The sequence below is a fragment of the Panulirus ornatus genome, chromosome 31 (assembly GCF_036320965.1).
Source record: "Panulirus ornatus isolate Po-2019 chromosome 31, ASM3632096v1, whole genome shotgun sequence".
Lineage (NCBI taxonomy): Eukaryota > Metazoa > Arthropoda > Malacostraca > Decapoda > Palinuridae > Panulirus > Panulirus ornatus.
This window is the reverse complement of record NC_092254.1, coordinates 2,536,571-2,547,158: the sequence shown is the minus strand read 5'-3', so window position 1 is coordinate 2,547,158 and position 10,588 is coordinate 2,536,571.

Sequence of the window (10,588 nt, the reverse complement as noted above, 5' to 3'; positions counted from 1 at the left end):
ATGAAGGCAATTTTGACTGATGTACGGGTGACTTTTTTATGTAAGTTATTCTAATGTGATATTCGTATGAGAAGCCTTGTGAACCCCTCGATCTCTCACACACAAAGACTGATGTGATTCCTCCCCAACATGATGGTTGTCAGAACCTGGCACCATCCCCGTGACTCACCACCGTGAGGGTTGAGTACTTCTTGGGGTTCATGACGTAAGACACCCTCAGGGTCATGTGTCATGTGTGAATACTAATCCTTCATAAGCCTCCTTATATGTCTCCTTATATCTTTTAGAGGCGTTCGATTTTGCCCCACTTCCCCAGTGCTGGTGGTGACTGGGGGAGGCACGGAAACACACGTAGCAACACAGTACTTGATTGGGTAAACACAGAGGTAATGGAGACGAGGTCAAGTGTTGCGTGATCAGCTCAGGTAAGACGAGGTTAGCAAGGTTCCCGTGGAGCTGGTGTTGTTGTTGTTGCAGAAGGTGAGGCTGTACTTCCACTATGTGGGTGTAGTCGCCGAGCCCTTCGTGGTGGGACTCTTTAGCATTATAGACCAGTGTGGTTTACCCGCTTGGTCTATGACCTACGTAGATCACACGAAGTTGATGTCATATGTTTGACGAGATGAGTACAGTGGAGCAGGTGTTTAATGCCTGTGTCAGGGGGATATGCCGGACGTGAGTCACTTGTGACACTGGGAAATGTTGCTGTAACCTTATTCAATTCAGTTGTTTTCATGGCGTCTTATTAATCCTACGTAGGTGATTTTGAAACAGCTTTTCTGTTTCAGCAAACCTTCCCTCAGAGAGCATTGTTTCTTCTTGATGGACTTACACAACTTCTGGATTTTTGTTTTCCTTTCTTAATGCTTCGATGTCGAAATTCCTCTGGTTATTCTGTCTTAGTCGCCAGTACCCATTGCTTAACTCAGACCCATCTGATGTTATCTGGCAGCAGCCCCAACATCTACCTGCCAGAGAACCTCTACTTTACTTGACCTTTTGACTCGTACTAAGCTAAGGCTTCCTCTTCTTTAACCTCTCGTGTCTTGTCTCCCATACCTGCCACGCATCAGCTCACACGCTCATTATATATTTCAAACGCACGAATATATATATATATATATATATATATATATATATATATATATATATATATATATATATATATATATACAAACACACACATAAGTGTGTGTATGGATATAGATGTATGTATGTATGTATGGATGGGGAGGAGGGTGGAGATAATTCGAAGGGGTGAGGGCTTTCCGTGGGCCAGGCTAGAGGAGAGGGCTGGGAGCCACACAGCAGCAGCAGCAGCAGGAGAGGGGAACAATGAACTAGAGAGGGGAGCAACACAAGGGGAAATAAAAAGGGGAAACAAGAAAGGGGGAGGCAGGAAGAGGGGAGAGAGAACCGAGGGGATGCATGAATGATGAGAAGAGAAAGGGACGCGCCGAAGATAAGGAAAAGAAAGGGAGCGCCACACAGATAAGGGATACAAAGGATAAACCCAATAGGGAAGAAAACGGGGAGGAGCAGAAAACGGGAATGTAAGGAAACAGATATACTTAGAGGATGGGAAGAAACATTGAAGACGAAGAAAACGGGAAGAGTTTAACATGAAAAAGGAAAGTGGTACCCTAAAACTTAAGGCACAGATAAGTGATGTTTTAGAAAATCAGAAATAATACTTTGTTTTTAAGGTAATGAAAGGTGTAAAGATGCTGATAAGGAATGAATGGGACCGAAAGCAGGGGGTTTATAAGGGAAAAGAAAACGGGGAGAGTAGAAAGGGTGACTAATGAAGATAGATGTGAAAGGGGAAGAAGAGGAAGCACCAACACGAAGCATGTTCATGAATATATTGTCATGTGCTCATGTTTGTGTGTGTTCTGTCCCTGTTTGTAGTTTCTTGTTTACCTGTATGTGTAAGTGCTGTGACGCAGTCTGTGCGTATAGGTGTTCGTGTTTGTGTATGTCTGCCTCTGTTTATGCGTGTCTATGTCCCTTGTTTGTGTTTGTGTTCCTGTTTGTGAACGTCTATGTCCCTCCATCTGTATGTACGTGATTGTGAGTGTCTGTTTGTGTGTCCGTGTTCCTACATCTTCTGTTGTTTGTGTTTACGTACGTGTTTTATGTTCCTGTTCAAGATTGCGCCAGTGGGAACATTTCCTTGTCCTAATTCATATACTTTAATGCTAATTTGTAGGAATGTCCGTGGTAGTCGTGCCCTTGTCCCTATTTTTTTTTTCTGTGTGGGATTGATTTTCTGTAAAGGATACTTCTTTGTAAGAGTTTTAGTACATTTTTGAGAGTGTGCAGTACGATTGTTACCTTAACCACACGAACTAGTCCAGCACACAAACGATCGTGACACACCAAACGTGAGCGCACCCGTGCGATGATCACTCTAGTGCACAGGAACACACAACGGATTTTATCCGTACGTTTTTTTTTTTTTTTTTTTGGTGGTGTTGGTGCATTGCTTTACCAGCTACTTTCATTATCTTCGGCGTTCGTGGTGTTGTTCTCTCGTTAATAAAGAGGAATAAATGCTGATAATGTCAGGGAAAGCCAGAGAGAGAATCTCTCTTCCCCTCCCTGAACGTGAGTATAAACATCTCGTAATGATATATCGTAGCACAGAACAATGGCTCACGTAAAGGATGATGATGATGGAAGAACAAGCATTCGTGACAGACGTAGCTGAGACTTCGAGGGGCTCGTTCATAATAGCCAGGGATGATTTCCAATATGAATAATGTGTGGAAGTAAGTACACAGCGGTTAGGAAGCGCGATGCCAGGGTCTTGCCTACTTCCATACCCCAATATAGGCTCCTCCTTCCTCATCCAGACACATTCACACACACACGTCGCAACTCTAATACTGATTCATCCTGAAAGAAACAACTGCAGGAAACTAGTCTAGATTCCGGGATGCATTTTTATCGCTGATCAAATAGAAAATAACGTTGATGGAGGCCTTAATTACACTTAAGAGCCACCTAAGTAATTCTTAATTGGTGCCAAGAAGTCAAAGGTCGCCACGTATTTAAGAAAATTATTATGAACATTGAATCACTCCAAGGTGTAATAACACGACTATTTAACGCAAATATAACTTAAGCCCCGGAAATATGTTTAGGTCAAATTTTATTTTAGAGAGATTTTGATATATTAGTTACAGATCCTTTCACTGAGACTTAATGATCCTTTATCATTAATCATTTGTTTCTTAGGACCCCTGAATGCGCCCACCACATTTCATCTCAGCTCCCCGAACTCACCCCAACATACAAACTCTATTTCATATAGAAGATTAGCTTTCAATTGTCATTTAGATACAGAATATTTGATGGTTATTAAGTTGGATAGGCACGTATGATTTCCCAGAAAGCCTTGCGACATGATGGATTAAATCATATCCTCAAAGATGTGGTCTGGTAAAGTAATGAGATAGAGGGATCAGGTCGTATGTCGACTTACTGATTCGAATTCCTCAGTATCCGATATCATTCTTAGGTGATCACATATACGTGTGTGATCCTTGAACCATTGTGTGTTTATATTATAGCTTGTGGTTCAGTGTATTCATCCCTGACTTGTGAATGGTGATTTGAAAGATAACGAGCGTGGAAGTCAACTGCTTTCTTTCTTAAACCACGAAAATGATTATTTTTAAGTCGCCTCTTTATTTATTCGTGTTTTCCTGGAAGATTATATATACGTCTGAGCCACGTACCCCCACCATCTGTGATAATGACATAACTGTATAATTGAGGGTTTACATAAAACTATAATTGTGAATTTACGTGACGAAATATTTCCATTTGCATAAGATTTCACATATAATTCAAGACCCCGGACATGGTTTCGACATGACTCGCTAATGTCTCATTCTCTGTACTCGTATTCGAATTATTATTATTATTATTATTATTATTATTATTATTATTATTATTATTATTCCACGAAGTTATCTCAAGAATGTGTAATTTTTACATATCCGATTTACTCACTTCTTTGTTTATGTGCCTACCCTTGCTTCTGAATCCCTTTAAATATATTATAATTAGACCGATAATGTAGTGTGAGTTTATCTTTTTACCAAAGGTTACACCTTATCATTCCGTGCTTTCCTCTGCCGCTATTATTATTATTATTATTATTGTTATCTATTATTATCTATTATTATTATTATTATCATTATTATTATTATAATCGTTGTTATTATCATTGGTATTATAGATATATAGGAAACGTCATTTATATAGTGGTTATACTATAAACTTCTTTGTTTATTTGTCTTGAGAGTGTAAATACTTATAATGTTTGCATTTAATGATTTTTCCCCCTAAAGGTTTCCATGAATTATGTTATTGTTTCGCTAACTCAGTTAAGCATTTGCCTAAAGTACTCCTTGCTTCAGCGCATGCCCACTGATTTGTTCAGACATTATGTTATGTACAAACTTACATTAAGTATTAGACGCTGAGTTGAATGAGAAATGGTAGATGATAAAACCTGCAGCACTCTGTCATGATCAACATATTTTACACAACGCACGTCCACCTCAGAGCCCAATACATTACAGTTAATCATGGGCCGCCCCGTGCCATTACTGGCACCCCGAGCACACACACTTAACCTATGCCAATAATAATGGCACATCCGAGAACCGGCCGTCACCTACAGTAGCCCGTGCCAGCTTGATTTTGACGAATCTTTTCACACACACACACACACACACATTTATTTCCGATTGTCTCTGAACTACAGTGTTCCAAAAATCTCTGGTTCTGTGGAAATGGGGTTGAGGTTTGGCTGCAATAGACACGACAGAGGAGTGCAGATGTGAGCAAATGGGGGCCATTCTTTGTTTCTTGACGCAGCCTCGCTCCCGAGAAAAATCGCGAATTAAGAATTATGATACATTATTTTTACGAAGGCCAGTGATAATGAGATTGCATCCGCTGTTAGGTAAGACTCCCTGATGGACCCCCCAACATTATGACTTTTAAACCTGTCGACTCCGGCCAGAATCTAGAGTATCGCAGATGATGGAATGATTCGTAAAATTACAACTGCTTTACTTCATAAAAAGTAAATGTTGTCCCAAGAAGTCACATACCGTGACATGTGATGTCCAGGATTAAGGGTTACATAAGCTATAACGTTACTGGGCGTTGGATTATAGTAATGAAGTGATGGTACTGGTCAGGTGAGGTTCAGATGTACCCCTAAGGTTAGAAAGGATTTTTAAAAGCTTTGAATTGTAAACATCAGTGAGATTATGAGTTCGACTTAAGCGTTGCCAACGGCTCGTTTCTGATTCAGTTATGATTAATGAACGTTCTCTCTCTCTCTCTCTCTCTCTCTCTCTCTCTCTCTCTCTCTCTCTCTCTCTCTCTCTCTCTCTCTCTACGTTAGCTATCATTAATGGCAAAATGTCCGAGGTATTCGTTAGTACGTATATAGATGTAGCTTTTTCCTCCCTGCGCATTGTTTTTATAATGTTAGTACGTGTGTGTGTAGGTGTAACTACTCAATGTCTTGTGCTCTGTCCGTTTGTACCCGGATGTATTTCATAGTTACATGCAACATGACATCCCAGTCTATTACCTCCAACATAATGTGCATGAATGCTTCTATAATTAGCTTCATCCGCAGTCCCGCCATCCTCGCACGCACAGCCAGTGAAGCAAGAATCACGCTAACTTTAGCGGTGTTCAAGCACAGGGTTGGTAAGGCAGCTCAACGCCTCCTGCCACCTAGCGACCACTGCGCCAACCCTGGTACGCCTTACGCGGACGCTGAGAGATGGCAGCACCTGCCGATGACAGAATATTGAATAACTGATTTCCCCTATTCGCCTGGATTAGTTCCCCTTTCCAGGCTATTATTCTGTGGATTTGTAATTATGAATTTAAAATTAATTCACTGGTATATACTGTTATTGACTCTCTCTCTCTCTCTCTCTCTCTCTCTCTCTCTCTCTCTCTCTCTCTCTCTCTCTCTCATTGCTACCAATCATATCACCTACACACCATCATCTCCCCTGCCCACTTTATCACCACTCTTCTAATCTATCATCACGTACCCCCCACGCCACCACCATCTCCATACAATCATTATCCCTTCCACCATCACCACCCTTCCCCTCATGCTATCACCATCCCTCAGTATCACCTTTCCTTGCACTATCACAACCGTTCCCGCTATCACCAACCCTCCCCCAGATGTATTGCCACCCTTTCCCCACACTATCACCCTCCCCGCCACCACCCTTATTCCACAGTCACCCCCTAGGAACTATCACCACATTTTCCCCTGCACTGAAACCCCCTGACGACCATCACCACGCACCCCTGCCCTATCACCGTACCCCTTCAACCCTATCACCGAATCCCCCTTCACCATTAAATTCTGCCCTCTCCACCCCCTCCCCCTCAACATTATTACCCCCCTATTCCCACATTTGAACCATATATTTCCAATTATCACCCAGTGTTCTCGTCCAGTACCCCCTTTTTCATTCCTATCCCTCACATTTCCCCCCCTTCCCCCCTCCTCCCACCTTCCAGGAGGCACCACAAAGCATTGATTGTTTACATTAGTGAGTCTGTCAACACGGCAGCGTTCGAATGTGCTGTTATTAATCACAGTCGCAGGAATAATTTTATGCAATATTTAGATCTTATTTTCAGAATATGATTTGAATATTATTACGTGATTTAATTTATCGTGGAGGTTAAAAAAGATTGGACATGAAAAAAAAAAATCATACAATATTAAATCATATTTTGATATGAAAAAAAATCATACGTTTCGCAACATCGTATTTCATATTTGAATCTAAGAGAACGGATAAAAATTCTGCATTGCAGCAGAATCCTCAGCTATTTAAAATGTATATGTATGCTGTAGGATTTAATAGCAGTTAGACGATGTTGGTGGGCATCTTTTGTTTAGATATATTTCTAGGTGGACCGGCGGGGATAAGAAGCTATAAACACGAAAATAACCAGGAAAGTTTTTGTCTTGAAATGAGATTAAATGGAAATTAAAATACTTCCGTGTGAATGAATGTATGTATGTTGGAGTCAGTTTTTATCAGGAAATAATCAAACCCAGATGAATACCTAAAAAACAAAAATCTTGAGTATGTGAACATCTGCAATGTTAAAATTGGCAAGGACAGTCCAACACGGCGTTGTTTACGTGAGTAACCTGTCTTTCCTTTTCATTTAAATAGTTTGTTGGCTCTAACGGCCAGCCACCTTTGAGGAAGGCCATTAAGCCTGAAACACCTTATACATTTTCTGATATAGATAACTGTATAGATGATGCTGGTGATTCGATTGTTACCGGCGAAATCCGGTTAGATTTTCCCCAGTCTTTTTTTTTTTTCCCCAGCTTTAGTTAATCATTAATTTTCAGGATTGATAGTGTTCATTGATGATTGTAATATCGGCAGGACTATTGTTGTAATTAGTATACAAGTGCACTATTTTATTATGCTAGTTTGATTGTCATACCAACAGTTCTGTCAGTACTACAATCATCACTGAACATTGTAAGTGCTGCTGCCAATGCAATTAGCACTGATAATGGTAGAACGATCACTTCCTCACTGTAATCATTTATGATTATCATGTCCACTGAATATATCTGTTAGTTATTATAGTCACTACTACAAGCACAGCCATCTTAAAGTTATTTTTTCACTTATTTCGTCTTGTTATCATGATGGTCATTGTACCCGAGCCCTGCCAGGCCACCCGGCTGGGAGATTTCCAACTGTTGACAACGAGTGTTTTGAACTGCAATTATTATTTTTACATATTTACAAATATATTAACAAGCTTTTAGACGCCAGAAAGGTAGATGCATGAGTAAAAAATGATTGGGCGCCATAAGGAAGTACCTTGAAAAGGTTAATAAAACAGTTCTAGTTTTCTTACGTATTTTTCTTACATCCGGCAGCTCTGCTGCTCTCGGCCCCCCAAGCCCTGTCCTCTCCCGGCGCCCGCTGCCAAGGTACGATGACGTTGGCGTGCTTGCTCGCCCCTCAGATATTTTGGTCAGCTTGCACGCGCGCCCTTGGCTGAGGGAAGTGGACGGAAAAGGAGCATGGGGCTTGAAATAGGGGTTAAAGGCCCCCACCGACGAGAAATAATGTTTGATTTTGATTACATAATTTGCAATTCATTATGATTATTATAATGATAAAGTTTATTGAATTATCATTCGCCAAAGGCTGGAAATATAGAGAAAATACATACAACAACAAACAGGGTTGCTTTATCAATCGATATGTGCTGGTACGTATAGATATGTATATGAGTGCATGGCGTTGTTCGTAGGATTGGACAACCATGATTATCAGTAACATAAGAACAAGAACTTTGTCTTCATGGCTAGGGTCAGTTATCTCATGATTCGCAGGTTAAGGTCATTTTAGGTCGTCAGCGTCCTCGACCCACCGGTAGATCCAAAACGCCCTCTGGTGTTAATAATTATTCTGAATCCACCACACATTCCCACTGCGTATAGCCCAACTCGTCCTAGCAAGACTCTGTAAGTCAGTACGTACTGAAGACAATGAATACTGTTCAGTGGAAATACTTCATCAGAAAATAGATGTGTCAGGTATTTTAGATTTATTTTCTGTTATATATATTTTACATTGTATTGTTAAAAGGTTTTGCTTCCATTAATTTAGATGAAATAATTCTGTACGATGTGATTATTGTTCAGAAATGCGCCAGCAGGCTTTACATCCTTCAACTTTTGAGTTTAGGTTAAGTTCGGATGAGTTTATATTAGGTTGAGTTTGTCGGTTACGGAAGAACATCCAAGTCGCTCTCCTCATCCGTATGCCAACAGATACCATGTAAAACTATAAGATCTTCAGTCCCAGGTTCGTAAGACGGAAGGTCATTACATTTTTGTACCATGAGTAGGAAATATGTCTATTTCTCTTGGCGCGTTGTTGATTAAGTAGACTCTCACGCAATCTGTTCATTTATTCAAAGTTGAAATAAAAGATTTCATAAGTCGTCAAGTTTATTTATATGGAATCAGTTCACCGTATGAAGTTGCGGAAATCGTGCATTGTTCCGCCACGTTCGCTCACTTAGCGTCGTCTCTCCTAGATCACTGACAACCAATTAAGGTACGTGGCTGGATGACAGGGGTAATCGATACCATCATATACCTCCTGGCTGTATTACCTTACAGTATATTACTCTCACAGGAGTAATGAAAGACGCTACAGCGATTAACTAGGAACAACAGACGATCCCTGGAACTATATTATATATATATATATATATATATATATATATATATATATATATATATATATATATAATGATAAATTATTTACAGTTCACTAAGATGATGTAAAACTAATATAAGAGAATCGCTTCACTCCCTGAATACGTAAGAATAACTGTATAAATGTTAATGATATTCGTAGAACATAGTTTCCTATGGACTTATTTGACAACAAACATAGGGGAAAAAATGTGCCTCACTGGAAATACAACTCATCTTGCATATTTTCATTATCCTAGGTATTAATAAGGCCTCTCTGTATTGATCTGGGTAGATACTAAGGCTGTTATTTTGCTGTTTCAGGATCACTAGGATTATCTGTTGCGATCATTTAAAGTACTGGGTCGCCATACCGTTTACGTCAGGAATTTTTAGAACTAAGAGAGCCTTTTTTTTTTTTTATGTTTGGTTGCATTGGAAGCTCTCAGGACTTGGTTTAGTTAATCTCAGGCATACCTGGGTCGTTGTGGTATTTGATATTCAGGGATCGTGCAACAGGTATTGTTTTTTTGGGGGAAGACCAGGCTGTGTTCTGCTAGTAATGAAAGACAGCCAATTACTTTAGTGCCTTAAGGGGGGAAGGAAACGGGTTCTGCTGCTCTTAGGAATGGCTAGGGAAGGGGAAAGGGGGGGCATTCCCACTGCCGGAGGTGCTGCTGGAGGAGGAAGGGGAACAGAAGAGGCAGCAGCTAAGCAGCCTTCGCCGATGGGTAGGAGAGCCTGTAGTACACGCGACAGCAGTCAATGAGGCCGATGAAACAGACGAATGACGTTATGGCGTATAGGATCTTGTCCGTTGGTCCTCCCTTGACGTGAACTGGTAGGTTGTTTGGTAACTGGAAGATACACATGGGGTGAGGAAGGATGTACGAGTCGGTAGAATAGATATGCATAATGAACAACAATTGGTTATGCTTCTAGAAGGATAAAGGAGTCAGTGGAATAAATATGCATGATTAAAAAAGAAAATTGACAATTCTTAGTTTTTTTCTTTAAGCAAGACATAAGATAGAAAAAGACGACTTCCCACTTATATATATATATATATATATATATATATATATATATATATATATATATTGCCTAGAATTTTTGATTTTTAGGAAAACTTTAATAAAGTATGACCTTTGACCTTGCATTATTTCTTTCTTTCCTACTTACTCACGAGTCTCTCTCTCTCTCTCTCTCTCTCTCTCTCTCTCTCTCTCACCTGGAATAACTTCATCTTCTCCTGCAGGTACT